At 39.6% G+C, this 12,488-nt stretch overlaps 1 protein-coding gene across 1 annotated transcript in view; it reads left to right on the top strand.

The window, feature by feature from the left end:
* The window catches only part of PXDN (peroxidasin), a 584,135-nt gene that overhangs the window by 198,632 nt on the left and 373,015 nt on the right, over positions 1–12,488 (top strand). The gene's annotated exons all lie outside the window — the stretch shown is intronic.

Raw genomic sequence — 12,488 nt, 5'->3', positions numbered from 1 at the left:
AGATGTGGGGGAGCCCATACCGGAAGCGATGTGGCGCAGCTGCTGTGCTCATATGAGGATATTGTCCCCAAATTATAGACTGCGCTTGCTGCACTTCAAGTTTCTGCACCGAATATATTATACGCCCAGGAAACTACATTCCATGGGACTGCTAGCGGACACACGCTGCGCCCGCTGCGGAGCTCCGGACACGGGCTTCTTTCACCTGGCATGGGAGTGTGCGGAAGTGTATAAGTTTTGGGAGGAGATAAGACGGTCGATTGTTGAAATGACAGAGGAGGAGATACCCCTCTCTCCTAAGATAGCGCTGTTGGGATATATGGACGAAGTGCATGGCCCGCATAGACGTTTAGTGGGCCTACTCATGCTGCTGGCTAAGCGAAGAGTAGCAATGTGCTGGGGCCGAGGGAGAGCCCCCCGCATATCGGATTGGTTACGAGATGCGGCTTTCTGCCATGACCAGCTGTTAGTATACTGGGAACTCATGCCAGAGAGATCCCGTCCCAAAGATATTTGGAGCCCTTTGAATGAATACCTGGCGGCTCAGACTGAGAGTGCTGTGTGACTGATGTCCCCTATCTGCGCGTTTCAATCCCCCCCCGAATAATGCGAGGTACCTTGCTGTGTGATAGCCCTGCGCGATGTGGCGGTGTCCTCCACCTGCCTGTTTTTAGAGGTTTTTGTAATCGGTATCCTTTTGCAGTTCTTCCTGCTCGACGTTGTTAGATTAATACCATTGGGGGTCTCTGCCCTTTCCCTGCTACAGGGTGGTGGACTGTTGCACTCCTCCGATACGGAGGGCTTTTTTTCTTTGTTTTCCTTTTTCCTGGAACGGATCCCTGGATATCAGTATACAGTGAGAGAAATCGGCAGAGTCACGCCTGCGATATGGGATACCACAGTAGTTATATGATGTGTAATGACTCTCACATATCCTTATCCTCCTGTCGAGAGATCTGCTGAATTAATGTTTGTTTCTTTGGTTTGTGCTTAACTGAATAAAACAATAAAAAAATATAAAAAAAAAAAAAAAAAAAAAAGCCTGCATTGTGGCTGGGAAATCGTCACGCCGCCGACTGGAACAACGCAGCACCGACTTCTCAATGGGAAATTCATGCATCGTCTGCCTTGCGACAGAAAATTCAATGCTTCGCCTACCAGATTGATGTGGTGTCTGCTCCTTCTACCAGAGCTTCAAGGATTTTCAACGCGTCGTCCTTGAGTGCAAAAATATCCCTGCATCACAGCAAAAAACCAAGACTGTGCTCCTGAAAAATGACACAACCCCTTGTAGCGTGGAAAGAAATGACGCATCATCTGTGTAGCACTGGAAAATCAGACGCATCACCATATTTTTCCATGCATCTCCTCCTCTGCGGTCCCTGTGCATTGTTTGACGCATCCCAGGTACTGTGTGTTACAAGAAAACAACAATTGATTTCTAAGGATTGAGACTCTTTGAAACCTTTAAAAGTGGTGTTTCAACTTGTGCTTATTGGATTTTTGTTGTTTTGACCTTATTTTATGCAGAGAAATATTATCTATTTTTCTAAAACCTGTGTGATGTTTTTGTGGTGTTTTCATTGTGTTGCTGTATGATTTATTGCACATATACTTTATACATTGCCTTCTGAATTAAGCCTGACTGCTCAGTGCCAAGCTTCCAGAGAGTGGGCCCAGGATGATTTGGATTGTGTTATGACTTACCCTAACTAGGATTGTGGTCCCTAGTTGGACAAGGGTGTATACCTCTGCCAACTAGAGACCCAATTTCTAACAAGGGGGCAAAGCATCTCCTACCCATTTGGCTGGCCTTGACCAAAAAAATCACTCAGCTTCTGGAACATATGGGTATGGATTTTGCTGAAGTAGTACCACACTATCCACCTTGGACAGATTTAACACTGGCAGTAATCCCCCCCCCCCCCCATCCCATCAGCGACCACTCTGTAGATTTTAGCAACCGATTCCCTGGAGCGAGATGGAAAGCTCCATTTAACCCTTTGCCTATTGGAAGACAGGGTTAGCCTTCTATCAAAGGGCACATTATGGTTTAGCTGAGCCATAGAGACAAAATTCCTCAATGCCAGAGCAAGCACATTATGGTCACTGTCCTGACTGCGAAGGACCACCATGTCTACTAATTTAGACCACAACTGGACATCAAGTAAAATATAATCAATGAACGTTGTATTCTGGGGTCTGTTAAATGTATGATTGCCATCTTTGTCTGACCTTGACATGCTATTGCAGGCTCTCAGACCCAGCAACAAAGTTGAGTTGAAGGGCCAGAGGGGACCATTTTTTATGGGGCTGGTCATTAATGCTGGTATAAGCCATAGTCTGTCTTCCGCAGATGATTGAAACCCTACATAAGCATCAAACTGGCAATTAAAATCCCCCCCCCACGACCTTAATGCCCTCTACTGGGAGTTCAGCCAGATAGGCAAACAACATATGGAATCCACTAGATTCCACTTTGTTTGCAATCAGCCTACAGTAAACATTATAGAGTTGTTTTAACCCAAATTGTTAGCTGCCTCATCTGCTTGCCTCTCCATTATATAAGGACCTCTTTGCTGTTTGACATAAACTTTGTGTGGTACATAGGGCTAGTCGACCAGGTCTCTTGGAATAAACTTATATCATATGCATCTATAAACGATCCCCACTCAGTAAAGGGCAACTTAGATGAAAGCCCTGCCTCATTCCAAGTTATCAATTTAGTGGTAGGGTTGGGATGAGCCGTAGCCTCGCACACCCTCCCACCACCAACAGTGTTAAATAAAACCAGACCGTCCCTGACCTCATCCACATGCCTCATCCCTCATGTCAGCATCACAAATTGGAACAGCCCCTCCCCCAAATTGGGACACACTTCCATTGTCAGCATGACTGGATAAGGCATCATCAGCTCAACCCATACATCCACTCGCACATTTGTCAACTTGAGCTAGACCAGCCTTAGGCACATCAAGTTAATCAATGTCAACCAAGCGCTATAGTGATTTAAACATCAGAATGCCTCTATTTGGGACACTATTCATTCCTGTGGCCCTTTGTTACCCCCACATCCCCTCTCCACCGAAGTGGAAATTGGGTCTATAGAAGTAACCCAAGGGCAAGAGAACGAAATTGCTGTGGTCCTGCAGATTGTTCAAATGCCCAAAGAGAAGTTGCTGTACCACGTGAGTTGATCTAAAATTTATAGTAATACAGTCCTCTTGCCTGTCCTTGGATCCCGCACCAATGCAGCCCATATGTCTTGTTAACCAAATGTTGTTGGCCATAGCTAAAGGGAAGTTTCTGTGCTAACCAACCAGTTCAAAGTCTGGTTGAGTAAATCCACCTGGGACTCTTTGTTCCAATCTCAGTGGAGGTACATCAAAAAGAATCTCCATGTATGGGCATGACACCCAGAATAAATTAATGAGTGACTGCGTTGAAAAATTATAAGAGCCTCTCAGACCTTCACTGTTCAAAACCCAGAGTTTACTATTTGCGGCAACCTAATCTTGGACTTGATTTTTAGGCTTGGAGCTGCAAACGTCTCTGTTTTCCTTGGAGTTCAAACTATTAAAATCCAGCCTTGGCAGTTCTGATGTGGGTCTAGAAGCTGGATGCACCGCAGGGATAGATTGAAGCCTTGTGGACTCAGTTTGACATACTATGTGGTCCTCACATCTTGCCTGAACTTGCTGCGGGATGTCTTCCAGGGCCCTGAGCAGATAAATCTCACATGCATTTCAAGGTTGTTATTGTTTGCTCAATTTCTACCTGCAGAAGGGCCATTATTTTATCCAGACAGCTCTCAGTCATTCTTCTCACCCCCAAAGACTTGAACTAGCAGTCCGACAGTTGCGAATTAGACAGTATTGTTACTTCCGTAGACCATGGTTTGGTAACTCGCTTTGAGCGCTTAGCCGCTGCAAGGGGGAGACGGCTAGTGGCAGGCCCCTCCTCTTCTTACAGGGCACGGCAGATGGCAGCTGGACGATATTGTCCTTCCCACACATCACACAGTGTCCGGACCTCGAGAGGCCACTAGGTGCTTATGAAGCATGTCAGTGGCAATGGAAGGCTGATAGTGGCAGGCCCCTCCTCACCTCAGAGGGCAAGGCAAATGGCACCTGGATGATATAGTCCTTCCTGGGCCCTCAGAACACAGCAGTCTGTGCCGCGAGAGTCCACTGGGCGCTTTTGAAGCACAGCAGAGGGAGGTGGCTAGTGGGAGGCCCTTCCTCTCTTCACAGGACAAGGCAGATGGTGGCTGCACAATAATGTCCTTCCTGGGCTCCCAGCACACAGCATCCCACGCTGTGTGAGTCCACTAGGTGTTTTTGAAGCAGAGGCAACGGTAGGTGGCTAGTGGTAGACCCCTCCCCTCCTCTCCTCTCAGGGCAAGGCAGATGGCATCTGGATGATAGTTACCAGCCTTACAAACCCCCCTCACCTCTTCCCCTGTCAATGCACTACTTATGACCTCACATATTACATCACTCATGACAACTCAAATGACATCATCCACTTTATGTAAAAGTGTATACATTTTTTTTTACGTGAGTTAAAGATAGTACTAAGGTATTGCTTAAGTTAACTTAGTACTCTTCCAGAGCTACTGATCAGTGATAGTGTTTGTAATGTACGTCATCCTAGTAGATTGGTGTGTGTCTGCATTTGTATATGAGTAGTTGTGTGAGTGGCAGTACAATTGGGTGACTGGCTGTGTCAGTAGCTGTTTTACTGAGTGAGCTGGTTTCTGTGTATCTGTATGGTTAAACATGTGGATGTGGGAGTAGTTCTATGTGTAAGTGAGTGATTGTCTCAGTAGTTGTAGTGATGAATGAGTGACAGAGCTTCTATGGCTGAGTGAGTGGCTGTGTGAGTGGTTCTTTGAGGTAGAGGCTGTTAGTATCTGTATGGGTGAGTTAGTGGGTGTGTCAGTGACTTTGTGTGAGTGAGAGTGTCAGTGAATGTATGGGTGAGTGTGTACTTGCATCAGTGACTGTATAGGAGAGTGAGTATATGTGTTAATATCTGTATGACAAAGTAAGTGGGTGTGTGAAACTGCGTGGGTGAGTGATTTGTTTTTTTTTATTGAGTGTTCATCAAAGATGCAAAAAATACAAATCAGATTCTTCATCATTGCTTCATGTACAGACAGATTACACCTTGTAACCCAATCTACTCTGTTTTAATATGTCGCCTCTGTGTATGCCTTGTAATTCCCTCATGCATTCCCCTCCCAGAGCTACAAAAATGTATCATAAGATAACTTTCATCATGAACGTTTAACAATCTGTAATGAAAATGTTAGTGTTAATAATAACACAGATCAAATGTATATAATTGTAAAGCAATAATATTTATAACTTAAATATTTAATTTCCCCTTTTTCACTGTTCTCAGATTCCACACTTATTCACCATAAATGAAGTGTATACATATTCTTCACTGAACAGTGGGGGGAAAAAAATCATGTGGACTGTAGAAAAAAAAAACATAAGTGCATAGTATGTATTTTAAATTAACATTACTATGTTTTGTACTCACTACAAATAATTAGCGGTTTAACCTCTAATTGTTAAGTAATGTAATAGATATATGTTTACTGTAAGTATTTTTATACTTATAATGGAATTAATATGAATGAAGGACAGCAGTAGATGAAAAGCCTTATAAAGATATCATCCTTGGTAGGCTGCATGATCTCGCAAAACCTGGTAATCAATTTACAAGAAGTGGAGTATGTCAGTATTATAGCTGTTATTCCAGTTTCTCTTTCATTCTGACATTCTTCTTTTGATTTTCTGTCCATCTAGTTTAACTTTTTAAAACCAAATTCAATAACCACAAATATGTTTAACTTTAATAAAATGTTCAGTATTTTATTTGGTATAAAATAGTTGTTTCTCCTGGTTTCTACTTTGTGATCTCTGTTACAAATATAATGGTATCTATGTTGTTTTGTTGGAGAAGTGAGTGAATTTCTGTATTTGGAATCCCTCATGTAGACATCACCCTTGGCAGGTCGTATGATGTCTTAAATCATTGTATTAGAAGTTCCAGAAGTGTATTATTTTTTTTTTTAAAGTAGTAATCTTCTTTAGAATTGTGGTTCAAGGAAGAGTAGATAGGAATTTGGTAGTTTATAAGGAAATCTCTGTTTCAATGCAAGGATGCTGTGGTTACACTCTACCCATCCAGTTCTTTTTTTTAAGTAGATGGTGTAGTGTTGAGATGTAATACTTAGTCTTTCATGAAAAATAATGGCTTTACAGCTGTGTTTTTGACCAGAAATAGAAATGTGTCCAGCTTTAAAATTAGTAATTTGTGTTTCTGATTTAGTAGCATCCGATGTTCATCGCACCAGCATCAGGATGATGTATTTGCCAGTTCTTCTTACACTCAAAGTTGATAGATGTTCTGAGTGACATTTTGTGCATGTATTATTTTGTGATGAATCTTTAAACAATTTGTAAAAACTGATAGTTATACAGTCTGGTAGAGTTAAGTAGATCAGTCTTTCTGAATCCGTTTCTGTTTTTGATGAAAAATAAAACAAATTACAGTCATGTTGCCATGAGTAAGTCCAAATAGGTCATCAATAGGTACCATTTCTTCTTCTAAAATACATAGTACAACTATCAAGAATTCCTGAGAATCCTCTTCAGTGTTTTGAATGAAGTGTACAGATCCAATACATAGATATGCACAACCTCTAATACAAGATGCAGAATATGTTTTTGTTCTATCACTGCACAAGTGTTGTAACAAGATAGCGAGTGCAGAACACAATCTTCTATCTTTATCTTCAATTGTGTGAACCAGATGAGGTAAAGATAATAGAGTATTAGGAACTACATTGACATAGCAGTTGAGTCCAGAGGGGTTTAAAAACTGGTAACCAACTATTTCACCAGGACAATTTTATTTTTTCTTCAAATCTTTTTTCTTGAACTTTTTTCTGAGGAATGTTACTGTTATTGTTTGAAGCCTTTAATTTCGCCTACATTTTAGGCTTCTCATAAACTGGATATTGTTCTAAATGAAGAGCATACACTGTTCTCAAACGATTGTATTCTTTCACACAACTTGAATCAGCATTTACTTTGTTGCCATCAACTCTATGAGATGCAAACCAGACAAATTTATAATCTGTGACAATGCTACATATGACATACCTTCTTTGAGAACGCTACTATCAATGTTAATGAATGCTGCATCTACTCTTAAACGTCGAGATTTATGGATTGTTATATCATACCTGAGAGACACTGGAAACTATGTCCTTCGGACATATGAGTCTTTTACAAGCAAGAAAGGCACAACAGATCTTGCTATCTGTTCTACACCTTCAAGTTGATCAAACTTAACAGTTAGGTATTCAGCCTCATTTCTGTTTGGATACAAAATGCAATCAGTTATTTTACCTTAGCTCCATAAACTAATCCTTTTTCAACATTTAAATTATGCTGCAAAATACCCTACAGTGTTCACAGACACGTAAACACTTATCTAATCCTGCAGTTCTGGAAAGAGCCTTCTCCAAAGAATCCAGTTTTGATTGAAGTTTTTCTGTCAACAGTATTGTCACTCTTTGGTGTTCCATTTTATCAGTTGCTGTGAGATTCAATATTTGTTCTTTCTCCAGTTGTAGCAATTGCTCATTAAAAGAGGTGCAGTCTTAAAAAAGCAGTCATAAGATACGCAATGGATTTTTCTTGTTGAATAAAGTCAAACATTAGCTTTTGCTTCATAATTCTTTGAAGGAAATATGTTCCTTTTAAGTCGAGTTTGCAAGCAACATTTCCCTCTTTTGACAGTACTCCTCTTCTAATATCCTTCAGAATATTTCCATTTTGCATATTAGATGCTTGACACATGTTTCTAATTAGTTCTTTGTATTGAAATTCAACCAAATATTTACATTTCTGCCTAAAGAATTTTGAGTTTCTTCATATAAAAGTGTCTAAAAACAGGCAGTCTTTTCACGGGGTAAGTTACAGTTAATCTCCAAAAACTGTTTTATGCTTTCCTCCAAAGAGTACATCATGATGTGTCTTCAGTATCTGTTGCATTCTCAAATGTACAAAAGAAAGCATTAGGTTAGAGACCATACTCCCCTCATCAATGATTAAAAGTTTCAATTTCCTCAAAACTCCAGAAGCGTTATGACAAACTTCACCATATAACTTTTGGCATTCCAGTTTATTATTGTGTTCCACGTGTAGCATGAGTAGTCAATGCAAGGTAACTCCTTTAATGTTGTGTGCAGATAATCCAGTAGGTGCTGGTACTACACATGACAAAATGGAGTCTCTAGTCCTCTGTAGGTAAGTTGTTAGAAATTGGATTAAAAAGCTTTTCCCAGTGTAACTTGTCCACTGACATACAGAAGAATTGGCTTCAATGTTGGCCATTTACATTGATTCTTTTTGTGGGGCAATCCATGCTCTATTTTATCTTTTATCTCTCTCTCTCTCTCTCTCTCTCTCTATATATATATATATATATATATATATATATATATATGTCTTTCTTCTCATCATTTGGTTGTGCAACTAACTGTTCCAAGTCAACATTTTCTTCTCCTACTTGTTGCATTGCTGTCTCCATCTCATTCATGGCTAAGGCTGCTTCATTTTTTGATTATTGGCTGTCCAAGAGGATCTTCACTAAGAGGTCCTGAACTCTGCTGCTTTGTGAACTATCCTTTGCTATCTCAGTAGCAATTGTTTGCTCTTGTTAAGTTTCTTCATTTACCATTTTCAGGTAGCTGGGAAAGATTGGACACTCACTGCTGTCTTTTATAGCATTACAAGGGTCCTTGTAGCAGTCATATTGTCCAAGAAACTCTGTTTCCGAACGGCAAGGCTTGAATAGCTGGAGAAGTGCTAAGTAAAAACAAAACTTTTTTGTTTTCCTCAGCATTTTGACAGCTAAGTTTTCTATGGTTTATTAAATTACCTTTTGCATGTCGCAGCCAACTACAGCATATTTCCCTTCAACAAATGTTTTCCGTCACTTTGTTTCTGTACCTATAATGTTGCAGAATTTCGTAAAGGTACATATTTTCAAGGTGTGGGCTTCTTATATAGTAGGTAGTCAACATATTTGTTTTTACAATATCTGTACTCTCCCTGTCAAACTCTACTAGGCACGGAATTTCTGCAAAAGACTTCAAGGCTCTGTTTCGCTTGTTGCCAAGTCCTAGACTAACCCAAACAATTACTCTAGACTTTGAGTACAAGCTAACCTGTCACAACACTCAGAGGAACTTATCTGCCTTTGTGAAAGCATAGGTCTTGGAAATCCAAAATGACACCTTGTATAAAACTTTACTTTACATCTGTATCTTGAGTGACAATACTTGCCAATACTTGCCACATCTTTCTGTTTGGAAGCATCATACTTGCTGTCTTAAACCTTTGTCATCATTTTCATTTGAGATGCTTCATGTAACACTGTTCTATGAAAGATAGTACACAGTCATCACCATCAGTTACAAATTTCGGTGCATCCGTTATCTCTAACAGCATGTGTATATGAGGAGCACCGTTTGCCTGGTACTATTTACGACCAAAAAAATCTGTAACTTCACCAAGAGGAGGGTTTGTTTTGTTTCATATAAAACCTAGCATCACTTGAAACTTGTGATTATAAGACTTACACACATTAGCAGGATCCAAACAGCAGAGTTCTCCTGCTGTCTTCAAATTAATATCCTTAATGTTAGAGTTATCTTCTCTTAGAAACTCAAGTAAATTATCCCATGCTTACTCTGCGCAACTAAGTGTTACAAACCAGGTAGGTGTACTTACGTTTTAGGGTAGACATTTAAGTTCTCCATGACAACAATACCGACATTCGTTGGTTCCACATTGACATGCTGTCAAATTAATTAATTTGCATTCCAGATATTGGTCCTTACCTTGTATTTTGTCAACAAACTCCCTTGCAGAAAGATTTTGCAGATTAACTCCTGTCTTTAGAGTATGGTTCAAAGCATAAGACAGTCCTGACAAGTCACTTTCAAATAACGGATGGAATTTATAGGGAATACACTGGCGAAACCTAAGGTCCTCAGAATATAGCGATGCTGACCTGCATTCTGCTGCTGGTATTTGTACAGGCTGGTCATCGTATTGCCTGCTTCTGTGGGAAATAGCTGTGGAAAACAGAGAGCCTCTACACTTTTTTCCCACACGCTCATAGGAGCTCGTTTAGCTTGTTTCATTTGTAACAGATCAATGGCATCCACAGCAGCTTCTTTGGAATGAAGCAGATGGATACTGTAGTATTCATATATTCCTTCTGACATTTGTTTATTCACTTTTTCTATTTGCCCACTTCACTATAATACTTTATCATTAATGCGAGTTACATCTCCAATAATGTATAAGTATAATGTGGCTTTTTTTTACGTTAGTCACACTTACTAACTCTTGCCAGGTTTTTTTTCTTTCTTTTGGTGGGCACTTCATTTACTGGAATGATGAGTGGTTCATCTACATCTTCTCAACACCCACAGTGTCAACATTTATTTTTAAATCTAAAGGGAAGTAGACAACTCTTTCTTCAAGTGCTTTCTGTAGCTCTGTTACTGCTAGCTTCCCTGTCTTCGGTTCCATTCAAACTATTGCTTGAAATGAATGGACAGTTTTTATTAGAATTGATTCATAAACATTTATTTGTTGATTGATACCAATTCTAAACTGTTATGTATTGCTCTAGCTGGCAGTTTATTATCCTCTAGTTTATCATAAAAATACTTACATATTGTTTGCTTTGTGGCTAAATCAAAGCGTTCCTAGACAAATAATACCACCAAATGCCTGCCAGCCATCTTTGTTATCTTGCTCAGTTTTAGAAAATGCAACTACATTACGAGTTTGTTTTTTGTAGTGAATGCAGCAACTACAAGAACAAACATATGTAGGTTTCTCTGAAGATACTGCATTGAACCCGCCTATCTCTTGAGCAAATTTATCAATAGTAACCTCTGTGTTCTGTTGCCCTGCACCTCCAGTCACTACCTCCTCATATTCTCTACACTTCTCTTCAGGATCAAAGAAACACAACTGAATGTCTTCAACAGCATTCTCTGCCTCTGCTATAGTACCATGCAATAGAGCTCTAGTCATGTCTCCTAAACATAAAGCTGGAGTTTTTGCATAATAAACTCTCCTTACTATGTTTTGCATTTTTGAATGATGCACTTCACAGCAAATGCTTTCTCAAGTATACTCTTAGTATGTTGCTTTTGCTTAAGAACAGCACTTCTCTTATACTTTTTCATCTTCTTCCACAAATTTGTAATTATTCTGTTTCAAAACATTTTTACTCTTAACTCCTTACACTGTTTCTGTCTCCCAAGTAAAAGTCTCTGTTTTCTTATTAGATTTCTTCATACTTACCTTCAGCAACAGTATTTTGCAGATTTCTCATTGATCACTCTCACCTACACATTTGGCTGATGAATTTTGGTCAATATAATAGGGTTCTAAATTTCTTTTTCTGCACTACATATTCTTACCTAATGTCATTCTCACCCTGTTGCTTTGGCGGTGTGGAAAAACTGGATGGGAAACTGAAGTTGGTATGATGCTCGGGCGCTTTTTGGGTCAAGGACTTCACAGGAGTGTCACTTTCAGCAGTGAAAAGAGCCAGCACCATTGATCACTGGGGAAGAGCTATGCTGAAAAGTTTTCTAGGCCACTCTGGAGGAGGATTCAAGAGGTGCAAAATATGCTGGTAGATGAAGTGTCCACCAGAAATATAGTTACTGAAGGTAAGTACGTTTTTAAAAAATTATTATTAAGATAACTAGTTTAAGATGAATTCACCTAGAGTAGTGTAGTGTATGACATTTTTTAGGGCATAACCATACAACATACAGGTATGCAACCAATCCTGATTTTATTTTATTATGACTAAGTCGAAAACATGCCCTCTTCTTCTGAATGAGAGTTGGCTTCTCAGTTTGGTTCTGCTCAAATGTCAGTGCAATTTTCGGTATAACTTCAAACACCTGACTGTGAATTTCTACTGTTCTAAATCTGTTGTGTCCGATATGTTAACGGAGATTTCCAAGGAGCAGTAGCCAGGTTTATTTATTTCTGTTAGTTTACGATAGTGTACATTGTTGCAATTCGCGCACCACACATCATTAAAAACTTGCTCCCTTGAGATTGCCACTGTCTGCATATTTAATCCAACTTGCTTCTCATTAAGTGTTAAAGGATATTTATGATCCAAATAATTATAAATGGTACTTGTAAAAGGTGTAGGTGGTGTTCCAGTATCATTTTCTTCACTGCATTAATTCCTATGATGCCATTTCCGTATATATAGCGCAAAAACAGAAATGTTAGTGATCTTTGTTCGTTTTTTTCCTCAAAACCCAGCTTTCTACCCAATTCAGTAATACCACAAATACACCTTTCCAACAAAAGAAGTTGTTTCTGCAAGCTGGCAGTGTGTTG

The sequence above is a fragment of the Pleurodeles waltl genome, chromosome 5 (assembly GCF_031143425.1).
Source record: "Pleurodeles waltl isolate 20211129_DDA chromosome 5, aPleWal1.hap1.20221129, whole genome shotgun sequence".
Lineage (NCBI taxonomy): Eukaryota > Metazoa > Chordata > Amphibia > Caudata > Salamandridae > Pleurodeles > Pleurodeles waltl.
This window is presented reverse-complemented; position numbering and strand designations above follow the sequence as displayed.